This window comes from Oratosquilla oratoria, chromosome 25, assembly GCF_046742065.1.
Source record: "Oratosquilla oratoria isolate Oo_2021 chromosome 25, ASM4674206v1, whole genome shotgun sequence".
NCBI classification, from domain to species: domain Eukaryota; kingdom Metazoa; phylum Arthropoda; class Malacostraca; order Stomatopoda; family Squillidae; genus Oratosquilla; species Oratosquilla oratoria.
The window spans coordinates 21,034,873-21,048,342 of NC_134801.1; positions in this window are offsets into that span (position 1 = coordinate 21,034,873).

The window sequence follows — 13,470 nt, forward strand, 5'->3', positions numbered from 1 at the left end:
GCCCAGTGATTAATTATCCATCTATGACCTTCATACCCCGGACCTCCCCTCCCATTTAGTTTTTGCATTTGTGTGTATTTACCTAGTTGTATCTTACGGGAAGAGGAGCTACGGTCGTGGGGTCCCGCCTCGCGGTGTCTAATTGGCTCTTAAATTCGTGTATGGTTTTTGCACACACTATTGTTTCGTCCAATTTGTTCCAGACATCCACCACTCTGTGTTGAAAGCTGTTCTTTTTCAGGTCTCTTCTATAACTGTCCTTTTTGAGTTTCCTTTAAACTACAAGGTCGTAGTCCAGGTTGCTCCTTTTGCACGGCCTGCCTGGCTCAAAGCTATCGTCTTTGCCTCACAATAAGCGGTCGCTAAGGCAAAGGTTCAGGTCCCTGAGGCGGAGCGTACTTCCATTTGGCACCGAGTCCGTGCGCGGGGGGGAGGGAATGGGGGGGGGGGGAGGTAGGTAGGTAGGTAGGTAGGTCGAAAGGCGCGGGCAACCACAAGTTAATGTCCCCTTGTATTTCTCATCCAAAATTAGTAAGTCTTCTCCGTCAAGGAAATCCATGCTTCTCACGTGTATGTGTATGTGTGTGTGCGTGTATTTACCTAGTTGTATTATACGGGAAGGGAGCTATGCTTGTAGTGACCCGTCTTTGTATCTTTCAGCATCAAGTTTGTTCTTAAATTCTTGAATATTATTTGCACACACACTGTGTGTGTGTGTGATCACGTGTTGGACTCGTCATCGATAGCTATTTCCCTCCCGGAAGAGAGCTCAGAGCTCGTATGGCCGATCTATGGGTAATGCTATGACCTTACACGCACACACACACCCAACTCCCCGCCCACGAGAGTTGGAGTAACGACTCGAAGCGCAGCGATACTGAAATAATTTCAGCCCTGGGCAGGATTCGTACCAGGCACCGCTGGTACCGCCGTACTGACAGTCTGGGACTCTACCAACTGCTCCACCGAGTCGTGTGTGTGTGTGTGTATTCACTTGGTCTTTGGATCACGTGTTGGACTCGTGATCGACAGCTATTTCCCTCCCGGAAGTGTGTGTGTGTGTGTGTGTGTGTGTGTGTGTGTGTGTGTGTGTGTGTGTGTGTGTGTATGTGCGCGCGCACGTGAGTGTGGATGTACGCCTACTTATATAAGTGCGCATTACAGACACGCCGACTTTATACTCGGGTGGTCACGTCCCAAGCGATACAGTTCCGATTTCAACTCTACGCTTCAACTTTCAACACTGTCCCTGAACTCGCGAATGCTTTTACTGTCATGCACCAAATACCACAAGCTAACCTGGAGACAAAGAACATAAAAAAAAAAAAAAAAAACACGGCGAGATACACAACATCAGAAAAACATAAAAAGATATAAAGTTACCCCAAAAATGCTCCTCCTCCTCCTCCTCCTCCTCCTACTACTACTACTATTACCATTAATACTACAAATAATAATATTAACAATAATAATGATACAGATAGAGGGAATAACTACCTAAGAACTACAACTTCAACGACAGATCTTTATCATGCCGAGAAGTGTCGCTCGCTTGTTTAACCCGATCACAATCTCGGCCACGGATCGAGGTTCTTCAACATTTACACCAAAGATAATTTGCGCCGGGAATTTCCCAATACGGTACTGACCTCTCTCCAGGATATAAAAACTGCATGTGTGTGTATATGTTCTATATATATATATATATATATATATATATATATATATAATATATATATGTATATATACATATATGTATATGTACACGTGGCGTTAAACGACAGCATTGTTGTAGTTATTCAGTTTTTTCTTTGTATTCTCGATTTTCCTGATTAGAGATTTTCCATTAACCGGAAAATATGGAAGAATATAGACTTAGTTTCAATTCACCCAGTTAATGGAAAATATCTAATCAGGAAAATCAAGAATACAAAGAAAAAAACTGAATCACTACAACAATGCTGTCGTTTTTAACTCCACGTGTATTACTGAGAACCTGCTCCCCTCCTTTGTTAATATGTGTGTGTGTGTGTGTGTGTGTGTGTGTGTGTGTGTGTGTGTGTGTGTGTGTGTAGGCTACAGATCCTCCTGCCATACAAATAAACGAGTAGTTTAATACAAATATTCAAATAATAAAATACTGATAACAAATGATTGGATAAATAAATCAACCCAAGGCTGAATGTAGACAAGTATCTTAATAAAACAACAGGACTTGACGATTAAGAAGTGAAGAATGAGGTTGTTCCGTTAGAAATTATATATATATATATATATATATATATATATATATATATATATATATACACATATACATATACACATTTTTATCAACCACAATGCACTTTAATTCTAAGCCATCAACGTCGGGAGACCCGATGGAGGTCAACATGCAATAATTGAAACGTAGTATGTTCAAGGACTCGAACCCTGGCTAGCGCGTGACAAGTGCTAGGGACTTAACCAATTGCTCCATCAAGAGAGATATAAGTTGAGCGCAACTTTTCTTATATATTTGTATGCTCGAGTTACATACACATACACGAAATTTTGCGTTCAACCCATCTGCACTAAGATTGTACAAATGGTATTTATACGAACGCGGAAAGTATTTGTACAACACTGAATGGGTCCCAGTGAATATATATATAATATATATATATATATATATATATATATATATATATATATATACATATATATATACTATATATATAAATCATATCCAGAGATGTCCCATGAAAATAGAAATTAGCTAACGTTACCCCCATATCCAAAAAGGGTGACAAAAAGAAGCCAATGAACTACAGCCCTATAAGTCTAACCTCAATCGTAGGAAAACTTATGGAAGCTATCATGAGAGATGCCATCGAACACCCTTTGCAAAGTAAATGTTTAATAAATGATAGCCAACACAGGAGAGGTCACCAACCACAGATTGAGGGTTTACAAATATCATTGGCCACAGGCACGCTGGTCCTCTGCGAAAGCGCGGACCAATCAGCGCACTCCGTTCTAAGACGTCCGGGAAGATGATCCGCTATGAGGGTATATATACTACGATGATCTATGCTAGTCTGTTGCTCACGGACTCAGGATAAGGATAAATATTCCTACGTAACCTAACGGTTACACATATCAATCCCAGTCTCCAACCCCAAGTCTAGTGACCATACCTCCAAAGCCACGACACCACGAGATAAAAATCCCTAACCGCCCGGTGGCAGTAGCCTTCTTTTATACACAACTATCTTTTCATTTTCTTACAGACATTCTTCCCCTCCCACACAAACAGATCCCGCGCGAGCGGATAGTATTACCTAGCTAGTCCGCTAGTCTGCTAGTTGCTCACGCAAAAAGCGCTTATTGGCAATAGTCCTCTTTTATACACTACTAACTCTTCATTTTCATACAGACGTTCTTCCCCTCCCATACAAACCGATCCCGCAAGAGCAGGTGGCCTGTCCTAGTTAGTCCATAGTCCTTAGTTGCTCTCAAGAAAACCCAAGTCGTAGCCTTAGATTACATCAATCCTCGTGGTTCACAACTTGTGTTTCCTTACCACCTTTCCACTCAGATGAAGGTAACGCCACACCATTTAATCCAAGTCCGGTAAACTGGTACACACGAAATTAATCTCTGGGGAGCTGAGAGATTAACGGTGAGATTAACCCGTGAGATAGGAAGAAGCAAGTTTGTTCCTCGGAGTCCAGAACGGGCCACGCCTCCCGCCGAGGCGATCGCTGCGAACACAGGGCCGAGTTTTACGATTCAATTAACGAAAACACCAAAGTGAATGCTCTAGTACCTCACCCCGTTTTCTTCGTTCTTCTTCCGTCTTAAATTCAATGATATACTAACTGGATGCTCGTTGACTAAACGGGCTTGGGCATGGCTACTTGCAACGGTTCGAACTCTTCCGCTAGCGAGTTAAACCAAGGGCATGTTTAATTAAATTCCACGCTACAAAGTCCTCTGCAAGGGGAACCGTCCTAGCCTTCTGAGAGGATGAAGTTCGTGACGTTCAACCGAATTAATCATCACTAATCATTCTTTTTGAGTTCTCCCTCGAACTTTGTATTGGGCTTCTTAACTTGACGAGACTAGGTATATTATGCAAGGATACCACTTCTCTCGTTTTCTAGTGTACTGTACTGCAGAAACTTTATTCCACTACATTACATCATAACCTCACGGTTGCATTAACATTTCGTTTATCTTTTATGACATAAATCACTCCCGGTGTTGTACTGTAGCATTTGAACTTCTCACATCTCCCAATCTATTGCTTTGTATTGTATTGAACGTTATTGTATTGCACTGTATCAAACTTCCCTTTACTGTATCAGAATTTAATTGTGACAGAAATGAGCGAAGTGAATCGAGACCAGATAGCTGGAGAAACGAGATAGAAAAGTTTGCAGAAGTAACGTGGCTGCGGTTGGCGCAGTCGTGTGAGTCACTGAAGAGGACAGTGAAGACCTCTGTTTAGCAGTGGACCACAAATGGATCATTAATTGAATTGAATCAATTGATTGATTTACTGAGTGACTTAACATCAGCTACATGATGGGAATCTTAGGACAAAATGGTGACTGAACTCCATTTTGTTAATTGTCTAAGAGCCACATTTTTCGACCTTTCACCAGTCTTGGCGAATGATTTCTACTATTCGAACGTAGAATTTAGCCTGTTTTTCTAATCAAGTGGGCCTGGCTTACTGTTTTCTCTATAAAATCTTTTTGTAATTTTCGTAATTTATAACCAATGATGTTGGTAATATTTTACTTTCTAACATTAGAAAGCTTTCTCCAGAGTTGGCGAAAGGTTTTAACTGTACCGCCCTAATAATAATGACAAAAACAAAAAATATGTAAATTATAATAAAAAACTAATATGAAAAGCAAGAAATAAATTGATCAAGAAATTATTAAACGAATGAAACTCATCTTAAACGTTTCCGACAACGGTGCCTTTATACCTTTTCTTCTGGCTAAGAGACAGGCGACTCCATCCAAAAAGGGGTCCCGATCCTTGGCGACCCACTTCACCTTGGTCTTGGTCTTTGGATCACGTGCTGGACTCGTGATCGACAGCTATTTCCCTCTCGGAAGAGAGCTCAGAGCTCGTATGACCGATCTATGGGTAATGCTGTGACCTTACACGCACACACACACACCCAACTCCCCGCCCACGAGAGTTGGAGTAACCACTCAAAGCGCAGCGATACTGAAATTATTTCAGCCCTGGGCAGGATTCGAACCCGGACCGCCGTAGTGACAGTCAGGGACTCTATCAACCGCGCCACCGTCGCCCACGGTTTCAACTGTGTTTAGCCAGACCAAAACCCTCAGGCGGGTGTCACACTGTCCGGCGCTGCTGTTGCGGCTTCTTGATGTTGGCGACAGCAAAGTCCCTTAGGCTGCGTTGATACCAAGCGATTCGGTTCAATTCATGAAGAATCAAGATGATTCATGAATCGTCTTAATTCATGATGAATCAAGATGATTCATGAGTGGTCTTAATTCGTGAATGGTCTTAATTCATGAAGAATCAAGATGATTCATGAATCATCTTAATTCATGAAGAATCAAGATAATTCATGAATCGTCTTGATTCATGAAGAATCAAGACGATTCATGAATCGTCCTGATTCGCCACACTAATTTCAACAAAACCAGGCGAAGGGTGATAGTATTTCAACCAAAGGGGAAGAAAGTGCTCCTTAGGTTCTGCCTGTCGGCAGGTAATTTTATTAAACTAACTGAACTTGCAAACATCTGGCCGCATCCGGCGCCGCCGTATAGTCTGACACCGGGGTTACAACGCGTAGAAAACGGAATGAAAGCCACTTCGACACCGTGAATAAAATCGCCAGGCGGCACAGATAAAAGATCCCGTCCCTCGATTGGGTCAGTTCTTGTCTTAATCAAGTTATCTGCTGGCGAAGCGGGTTAAGCTAATCTCATAGAAAACTAGGTTAAACAGTTTGCCACGTTTTAAGTCTACGTACGGCACTGTTCACACTAGCGGTTTGAACCGCGGCGGTTCAATTACAATGAAGTCAATGGAGGCGTTTACTCACAACCGCGCCGTTTTATCATTGACTATAAGGTACCGCCCCGGTTTCGCCGCGGGTCAAACCGCTAGTGTGAACATGCCCCATCTAACCGCCATCAGCAGATATTATTTAGACGAGAACGAGACGAAGGGCGAAGATGGATTTTGGAAAAGCTCACCAGCGTTTCTATACTTAGGGGGAAATATTACGCTGGTGGAAGTCACGAAGGTGGTCAGAGGCTACGCCAAGAGGCGCTGATTAGTTGAGACCGAAGCTGTCACCTTTGCCCCTATTATGTGCTGCTGACAATCGGAGTGCGGGATTCGAACCCATAACTAAGCAATTGCGAGACCAGCACGCTTCCGATTGCGCCACCATTATTCTTCTTTGCATGGATATCCCTTTCTTATCACACGAGTATGCACTCTGGTCCGTAGGGGTACTCCTGAGGGCTTAAAAACAATGCATAAAAAAACACGCTGCAAGTACCCCCGCACGGAGGAGTATTTGCTATAAATGTGGATCACGTGCGTGGTAGGTGATAGTAATGGTAACATAAAACCTTAAACATTTTTATTCTGGCTAACGCCGAGCAATTCTACCTCGAGGACGAGGCCCAATCTTGGCTTACTCGTAAGCGATTCTAAAGACTCGAGTTCATCTTAAGTGAATAAAATCGCATGGCGACACCAGAACAAAGATGTGATGAACCGAGTGGTTTCGTGCCTCTCTCTCTCTCTCTCTCTTATTTAGAGAGAATCGGTGACAACACGAAACCTCTATCTGTTGAAAGGGCAACAAGAGGTGGAAGAGGAGGAGAAGGAAGAGGACCAAGAGGAAGAGGAGAAGGAAGAGGTGGAAGAGGAGGAGGAGAAGGAAGAGGTGGAAGAGGAGGAGGAAGAGGTGGAAGAGGGGGAGGAGAAGGAAGAGGTGGAAGAGGGGGAGGAGAAGGAAGAGGACCAAGAGAAGGTGAGGGAAGAGCAGAGGAAACAGGAAGAGAAGGGGGAGGAGAAGAGTGAGGAAAACGAGGAAGGAGAGGAAGAGATGGAGAAGGAAGAGAAAAAAGAGGAGGAAGAGAAGGAAAAGGAGGAGGAGGAGGAGGAGGAGGAGGAGAGAAAAGAGGAGGAGGAAGAGAAGGAGGAGGAGGAGGAAGGGGGAGAGGAAGAGAGAAATGAGGATGAGGAAGAGAAGAGGAGAATATTGAGGAAAACGAGGAAGGAGAGGAAGAGATGGAGAAGGAGAGACAAGAGGATAAGGAAGAGGAGGAGGAGGAGGAGGAAGAAGAAGGGAGTGGGGGGAGGGGAGAGGAAGAGGAGGAAGGGGGAGAGGAAGAGAGAAAATAGGATGAGGAAGAGGTGGTGGAGGAGGTAGAGGAGGAAGGGGGAGAGGAAGAGAGAAAAGAGGATGAGGAAGAGAAGGAGGAAGAGAAGAAGAAGAGGAGGAGGAGGAGGAGGAGGAGGAGGAGGAGGAGGAGGAAGGGGGTGGGGAGAGGGGAGAGGAAGACAGCCATACTCCGCGGGGGACCCACTTAACACGTCCTCTTCGTCAATGACGACGTCGAGCGGGGGGAGGTACGCGTCACTCGGTGTCAAAAGGACGAGGTGACGTCTTCGGGGTCTGAGGCCATTCAGAGCAGACGGGGCCCAGAACGCTTTCACACGCATGCACGCACGCACACACACACACACACACACACACACACACACACACACACACCGGTTGCCGTCTTTGATATGAGGCAAACCTTTTTCATACGAGTGTGTAGGCTCATATATATATATATATATATATATATATGTCGCCGCATGAGTTCGAGTCCTCAAGCGTACTACATTTCAATTTCTGCATGCGCCCAGATGGCTTAGAATTAAAGTGCATTGTGGTTGATAAAAATGCATCTCTAATCACTGGGACCCATTCAGTGTTGAACATATATATACATATATATATATATATATATATATATGCACACACACCCGCTCTGGGGTGATGCAATTTCATTCCAATGTTAATTGTGACCCACTTGAAGGTTAGCTTTCACCTTGATTAACTCGTTCCAGAATGATATCGAAGTAGACGAAATACAAGTTGGCTCGCACCAAACGACTCTATTCAGCTCAAGGTCGGATCAGAACACCTATCTCCGTTATTAAAAAAAATACATTCTGATTTTTTCTTGAATTTTGAAACTTCCAAAAAATTCTTTCTCTCTGTTTTTCTGGAATTCCCTGAAGGATGTAGAAAAAAATGTCAACGTCTATCTGTTATTAAAAAAAAATCCATTCTGATTTTTCTTGAATTTTGAAACTTCCAAAAATTCTTTCTTTCTGCCTTTCTGGAATTCCCTGAAAGGATGTAGAACATTTTTCAACGTTTATCTCCGCTATTTCTTTAAAAATCCATTCTGTTTTTTCTTAAATTGTGAAACTTCCAAAAATTCTTTCTCTCTGCCTTTCTGGAATTCACTGAAAGGATGTAGAAAAAATTTCAACATCGATCTCCGTTATTTCTTTAAAAATCCATTCTGATTTTTCTTGAATTTTGAAACTTCCAAAAATTCTCTCTGCCTTTCTGGAATTCCCTGAAGGTTGTAGAAAAATTTAACGTCTATCTCTGTTATTTAGAAAAAAAAAAAAACACATTCTGATTTTTCTTGAATTTTGAAACTTCCAAAAATTCTTTCTGCCTTTCTGGAATTCCCTGAAAGGATGTAGAAAAAATGTAAATTGCCAAACAACGATGAGTTCCAAGAAATGCTAAAACCACGGGTACGGAAGTCTAAGTCGCAGGCGACAAAACATGGAGAAGTTTGCGGGAGTGACGTGGCCAAGATCAGGATAGTAGTGCGACTCACAAAAGAAGCTGACAGAAGCCTTAAGCGAGTGACACAACTACGCGACTACAATGAGTTCGTTTGAGTAGGACCGACTTCGTTTACATATTTTTGTTTTTTCGAATCTCCAAATGTCAAATTACCTTCGCGTCATTTATCGAGAAGCTGAATGACGAACTAAGAGAAGTTAAACCTATACGGATATTAGACACATTGTTGAATTCTCCTTAGGGAAGTCTAGAATTCAGTAAGCGAAGTCGCTTTCTAGCTTTTCAAATTCACATTTGACGAGAATCTTGAACGAGCGACTTGCCGGGGGCTTTAGTCCCACAATGGACTTGAAGACCTCACGACTTAACAAAGCTTCCGGCAAATGAGGACTCGAAATCCCCGATGATTTGATAATGCTTCTACTCTTCAAGCGTAGCTCATACACCCGCAATCGTATCAAACGCCTCCGGCCGTTGTCATACTGTCCGGCGCGGCGCCGCCGCTGTTGCAGCAAAATCTCCCTTAAGGGTCATTCGACTTGAAGAGTACTTCAACCAAGGGGGAGGTGATGGTCATTCAGTTCTGACGTCTGTCGCCAGGTGATTTTATTATGATAATCAAACTTCAGACGCACAGTCTGAAGGTGGTGATGGATACGGAGCTACCTAGTGTAGGCCTTATGGTCTCTTGCAGTCTCCTTCATTCTTATGTTCTTATGTCTGGTCGCACCCGGCGCCGATGTATAGTGTGACACGGGCATACTGTTGACTTAGGCTCAAAGTATTACAAAGACCTTTTGGTCTATAACTAGGTCAGATCCGGGAAAAAATTATAATAATGATAAATAAATAAACAAATAAAAAATTATAACAGCATATATAATAATAAACAAAATAAATGCATAGGTATAGTTAAATAATAAAGAAACAGAAAAAATGTAAATAATAATAAATTTACAAAAATAATAATAAACACAAGCAAATAATGATAAACAAACAGACAATTAATAATAAACAAACAAATAATATAAAATGAATGGCTCTATCTGGAAATGAAAACTTAACACAGAACGGACTAAGATAGCCACCTAGGTCGCAGCTGGCCACCACCACCTGTGACCTCCTCACCACCTATCAACCATCTGATAGAAAGAAAATCGCCTGCCATCTATACATTTTTATTCTGGTTGATTCGTACGATTTTATTCAGGTCGGGGCTGGGAGAGGGGAGGGAGGGGATGGTCTTTACACAATTTCGGCCCGTCAGCTGATTAAAAACGTCTGACATTGATAAAGAAAATCTGCCCTCCGGCAGACACCCAGAAATGACCCGCGGAGTAACACAACTCGGCAAACTTACAAACATAAATCATACGAAAATCAACTAAAACACATGAATCTGTTTTCCCTAAAAAAAAAGCGTAGACTCCGAGGTAACTTGATATAGGTCTTTAAAATTCTAAAGGGCACTGACAACATCAAAAGTGACAAAATTTTCACACTGAATATGAATTCGACAATAATAATAGTCTCAAACTGCCAGGAAATAGATTTAATTTGGAAATGGGTAGAAACAACTTCACCAACCGTGTAGTTAATGAATGGAATAAACTTCCTGCAGAGGCAGTACAATGTAGTTCAGTTCGAAGCTTTAAGTTTCGTTTAGATAAACACCTAAGCAAGATGATGTAATGCCTGCCATTTATTTTATATTATTTTGATTTGTTTGTTATTATCTGTTTGTTTATTATTATTTGCTTGATTTTCATTTATTATTATTTATCTGACAATTTATTATTATTTACTATTTACCTGTTTGTTACGATTTAACTATACATATGCATTTATTTATTTATTATTACTTATATTATAATTTTCATCTATTCATTTATTGATCATTATTATATCTTTTTCGCATCCGACCTAGTTATGGACCAAAAGGTCTCCTGTCGACGGGCTCCACCTTTGTAGTCCTTTTTAAAGTTCCGACACATTCTGGTTCAACTGCGGATGTCCGCAACTGTTTATTACCGAAACTAAGGTCTTAATTAAGGACCCTGACAAAATATACTCTGACAAAACTCAGTCATTCCCTAAATGAGATATATAGTCTTACATCGTAATACCAGTAATACTCAAGTATATATATATATATATATATATATATATATATATATATGAATAGAATCACCAGCCTCGGTTCGAATCCGGGGACGACTGTCGGAATATATATATATATATATATATATATATATATATATATATATATATGTGTGTGTGTGTGTGTGTGTGTGTGTGTGTGTGTGTGTGTGTGTGTGTGTGTGTGTGTGTGTGTGTGTGCGTGCGTGTATACGTGTCTCAACACCTGTGATCGGATGAAGGGTTCCACAATTTTTAGTCAATACTGAAACCACAGAAAACGGCCATCATCAAGTATCGATAATATTGCCAATGTCAATAAACAACATCATAAGAAGCTACGATCGCTAATGATAAGATTATTGACAAACTTCCCACTGTCAATGAAGAAAGATGACAATTCCGTTAAAGTCCGTTAAAATTCGTTAAAGTTCGTTATATGGGTAACGGCGGTTTGTACTCCCAAGAGGTTTGCACAGTTCATGAAGTTTCCGCCGCACAAAGGCGCTTACTGCCGCAGTTTCAAAGTCTTTCACCAGCAGCCTCGACAAACGCATTCTACCATTAGAAATGTAATTTTACCCGTTTTTTTTTTTTTTAATAATCATTCATTACCCATCTTTTAGGAAAGTCACATGTCTTGTCTATAAAATATGACAATAAAGTCTGTAAATTTCTACCTTGTAACGAAGGAAAGCGTTCGCTTTGACAGCCGAAAGGATTTACTAAGACTCTTTTAAGATACCCACGCAATTACTCCAAGATAAAACCGCCTATAAAGACGACGTGGAAATCTGAGGTCAAGTCGAACTGGTGGTAACATTCGGGGGAGGGGGTGTGTGTCTTTGGATCCACTGCAGAACCGTCGTTCTATCCCTTGGTAGACGACACAGCCTCTCACTAGGGTAGCTCAACAATCCGGCTTGGTAATGTGGAGGAGTCAAGTCAACGTGGGCGTCAATGGAAGCATTCTGGGTTTGATCCAGAGGGTTGGTGGATTTGGTTGGGGTGGAAGAAGTGGTACAAACAAGGGATGGGGGGGGGTTAGTGGATCCACCCTCAGTTGATTACAAAGGATTACAAAGGAGGATCATGCCGACAGGAGACCTTTTGGTCCATATCTAGGTCGGATGCGAAAAAGAAATAATAATGATAAATAAATAAATAAAAACAATAATAATGTAAATAATAAATAAAATAAATAAATGCACCGGTATAGTTAAATAATAAACAAACAGGTAAATAGCAAATAATAATAAATTGACATATAACTAATAATAAATGAGAATCAAGCAAATAATAATAAACAAACGGACAAATGATAACAAAACAAATAAACAAATAACATAAAATAAATGATAGTCATTACAGCATCTTGCTTAGGTGCTTATCTAAATGATTCGTAGTATCATACGCCATTGGCCACAACTAATTCTCCCAAGTATGTAACCGATTCAAATGATTCAACGAATCCGTATTGAGTCGAAGATTCACAATTATTAATTTTTACTGGAACGAGCATTCTAAGACACTATCTTCGTCTTGTGTGTAACGATATCTGCACAATGGGAACTGACGAAGATGGCAGCTTCGGACCGCTACAAAGCGACTCATGGTGTAAGTTTATCACAGATACATAAAACAGACTGAAAGCAGCATTTCATACTCCTTACATTTATCCACAATGGCCAAGTATTTGAATACCAGAAAATCTTTAAATTTAATTTAACTTTAACTTCGACAAACGCGACGCCGACAACCGAGTCACGATAACAGACTCAAACAATTCTCGCTAAACTAGATGACACGTTCACTAAATGGGAGAAATTATCTTTTTATTCTGTCTGTCTCAAAACGATTTCATTCAGCTACACGGAACTCCCATAATAGCAATGAAGGCGGTTAGTTACTGCAACGATTAAGTCGGCGGTTAGAAACCTTAACTCGTTCTAAGGGCAGGTGATTATTTCATCTATTTAATCTGGCTGCTCTTAAACGACCTAATTCATCTCAGGCATTCGTGTGTATTGATACACAAACACACACACACACACACACACACACACACACACATATATATATATATATATATATATATATATATATATATATATGCATAAAATTCGTGAGTGCACATAAGTTACATCCATGAACTTATTCTCTTTTACTGACTGAACATTGTTTAAAAAAAGTAGACACCCAACCATCAGAGTAAACTAATTACTGAACAACTTATTAAAATTATATATATATATATATATATATATATATATATATATTTATATATATATATATCTAATTTCCTATAAAGAGAGAATAGGCTACAAAATGGACATACTTTTGCCGCACTGTATATATATATATATATATATATATATATATATATGTATATTTATATATATATACACATATATATTATATATATATACACACACACACAAACACAC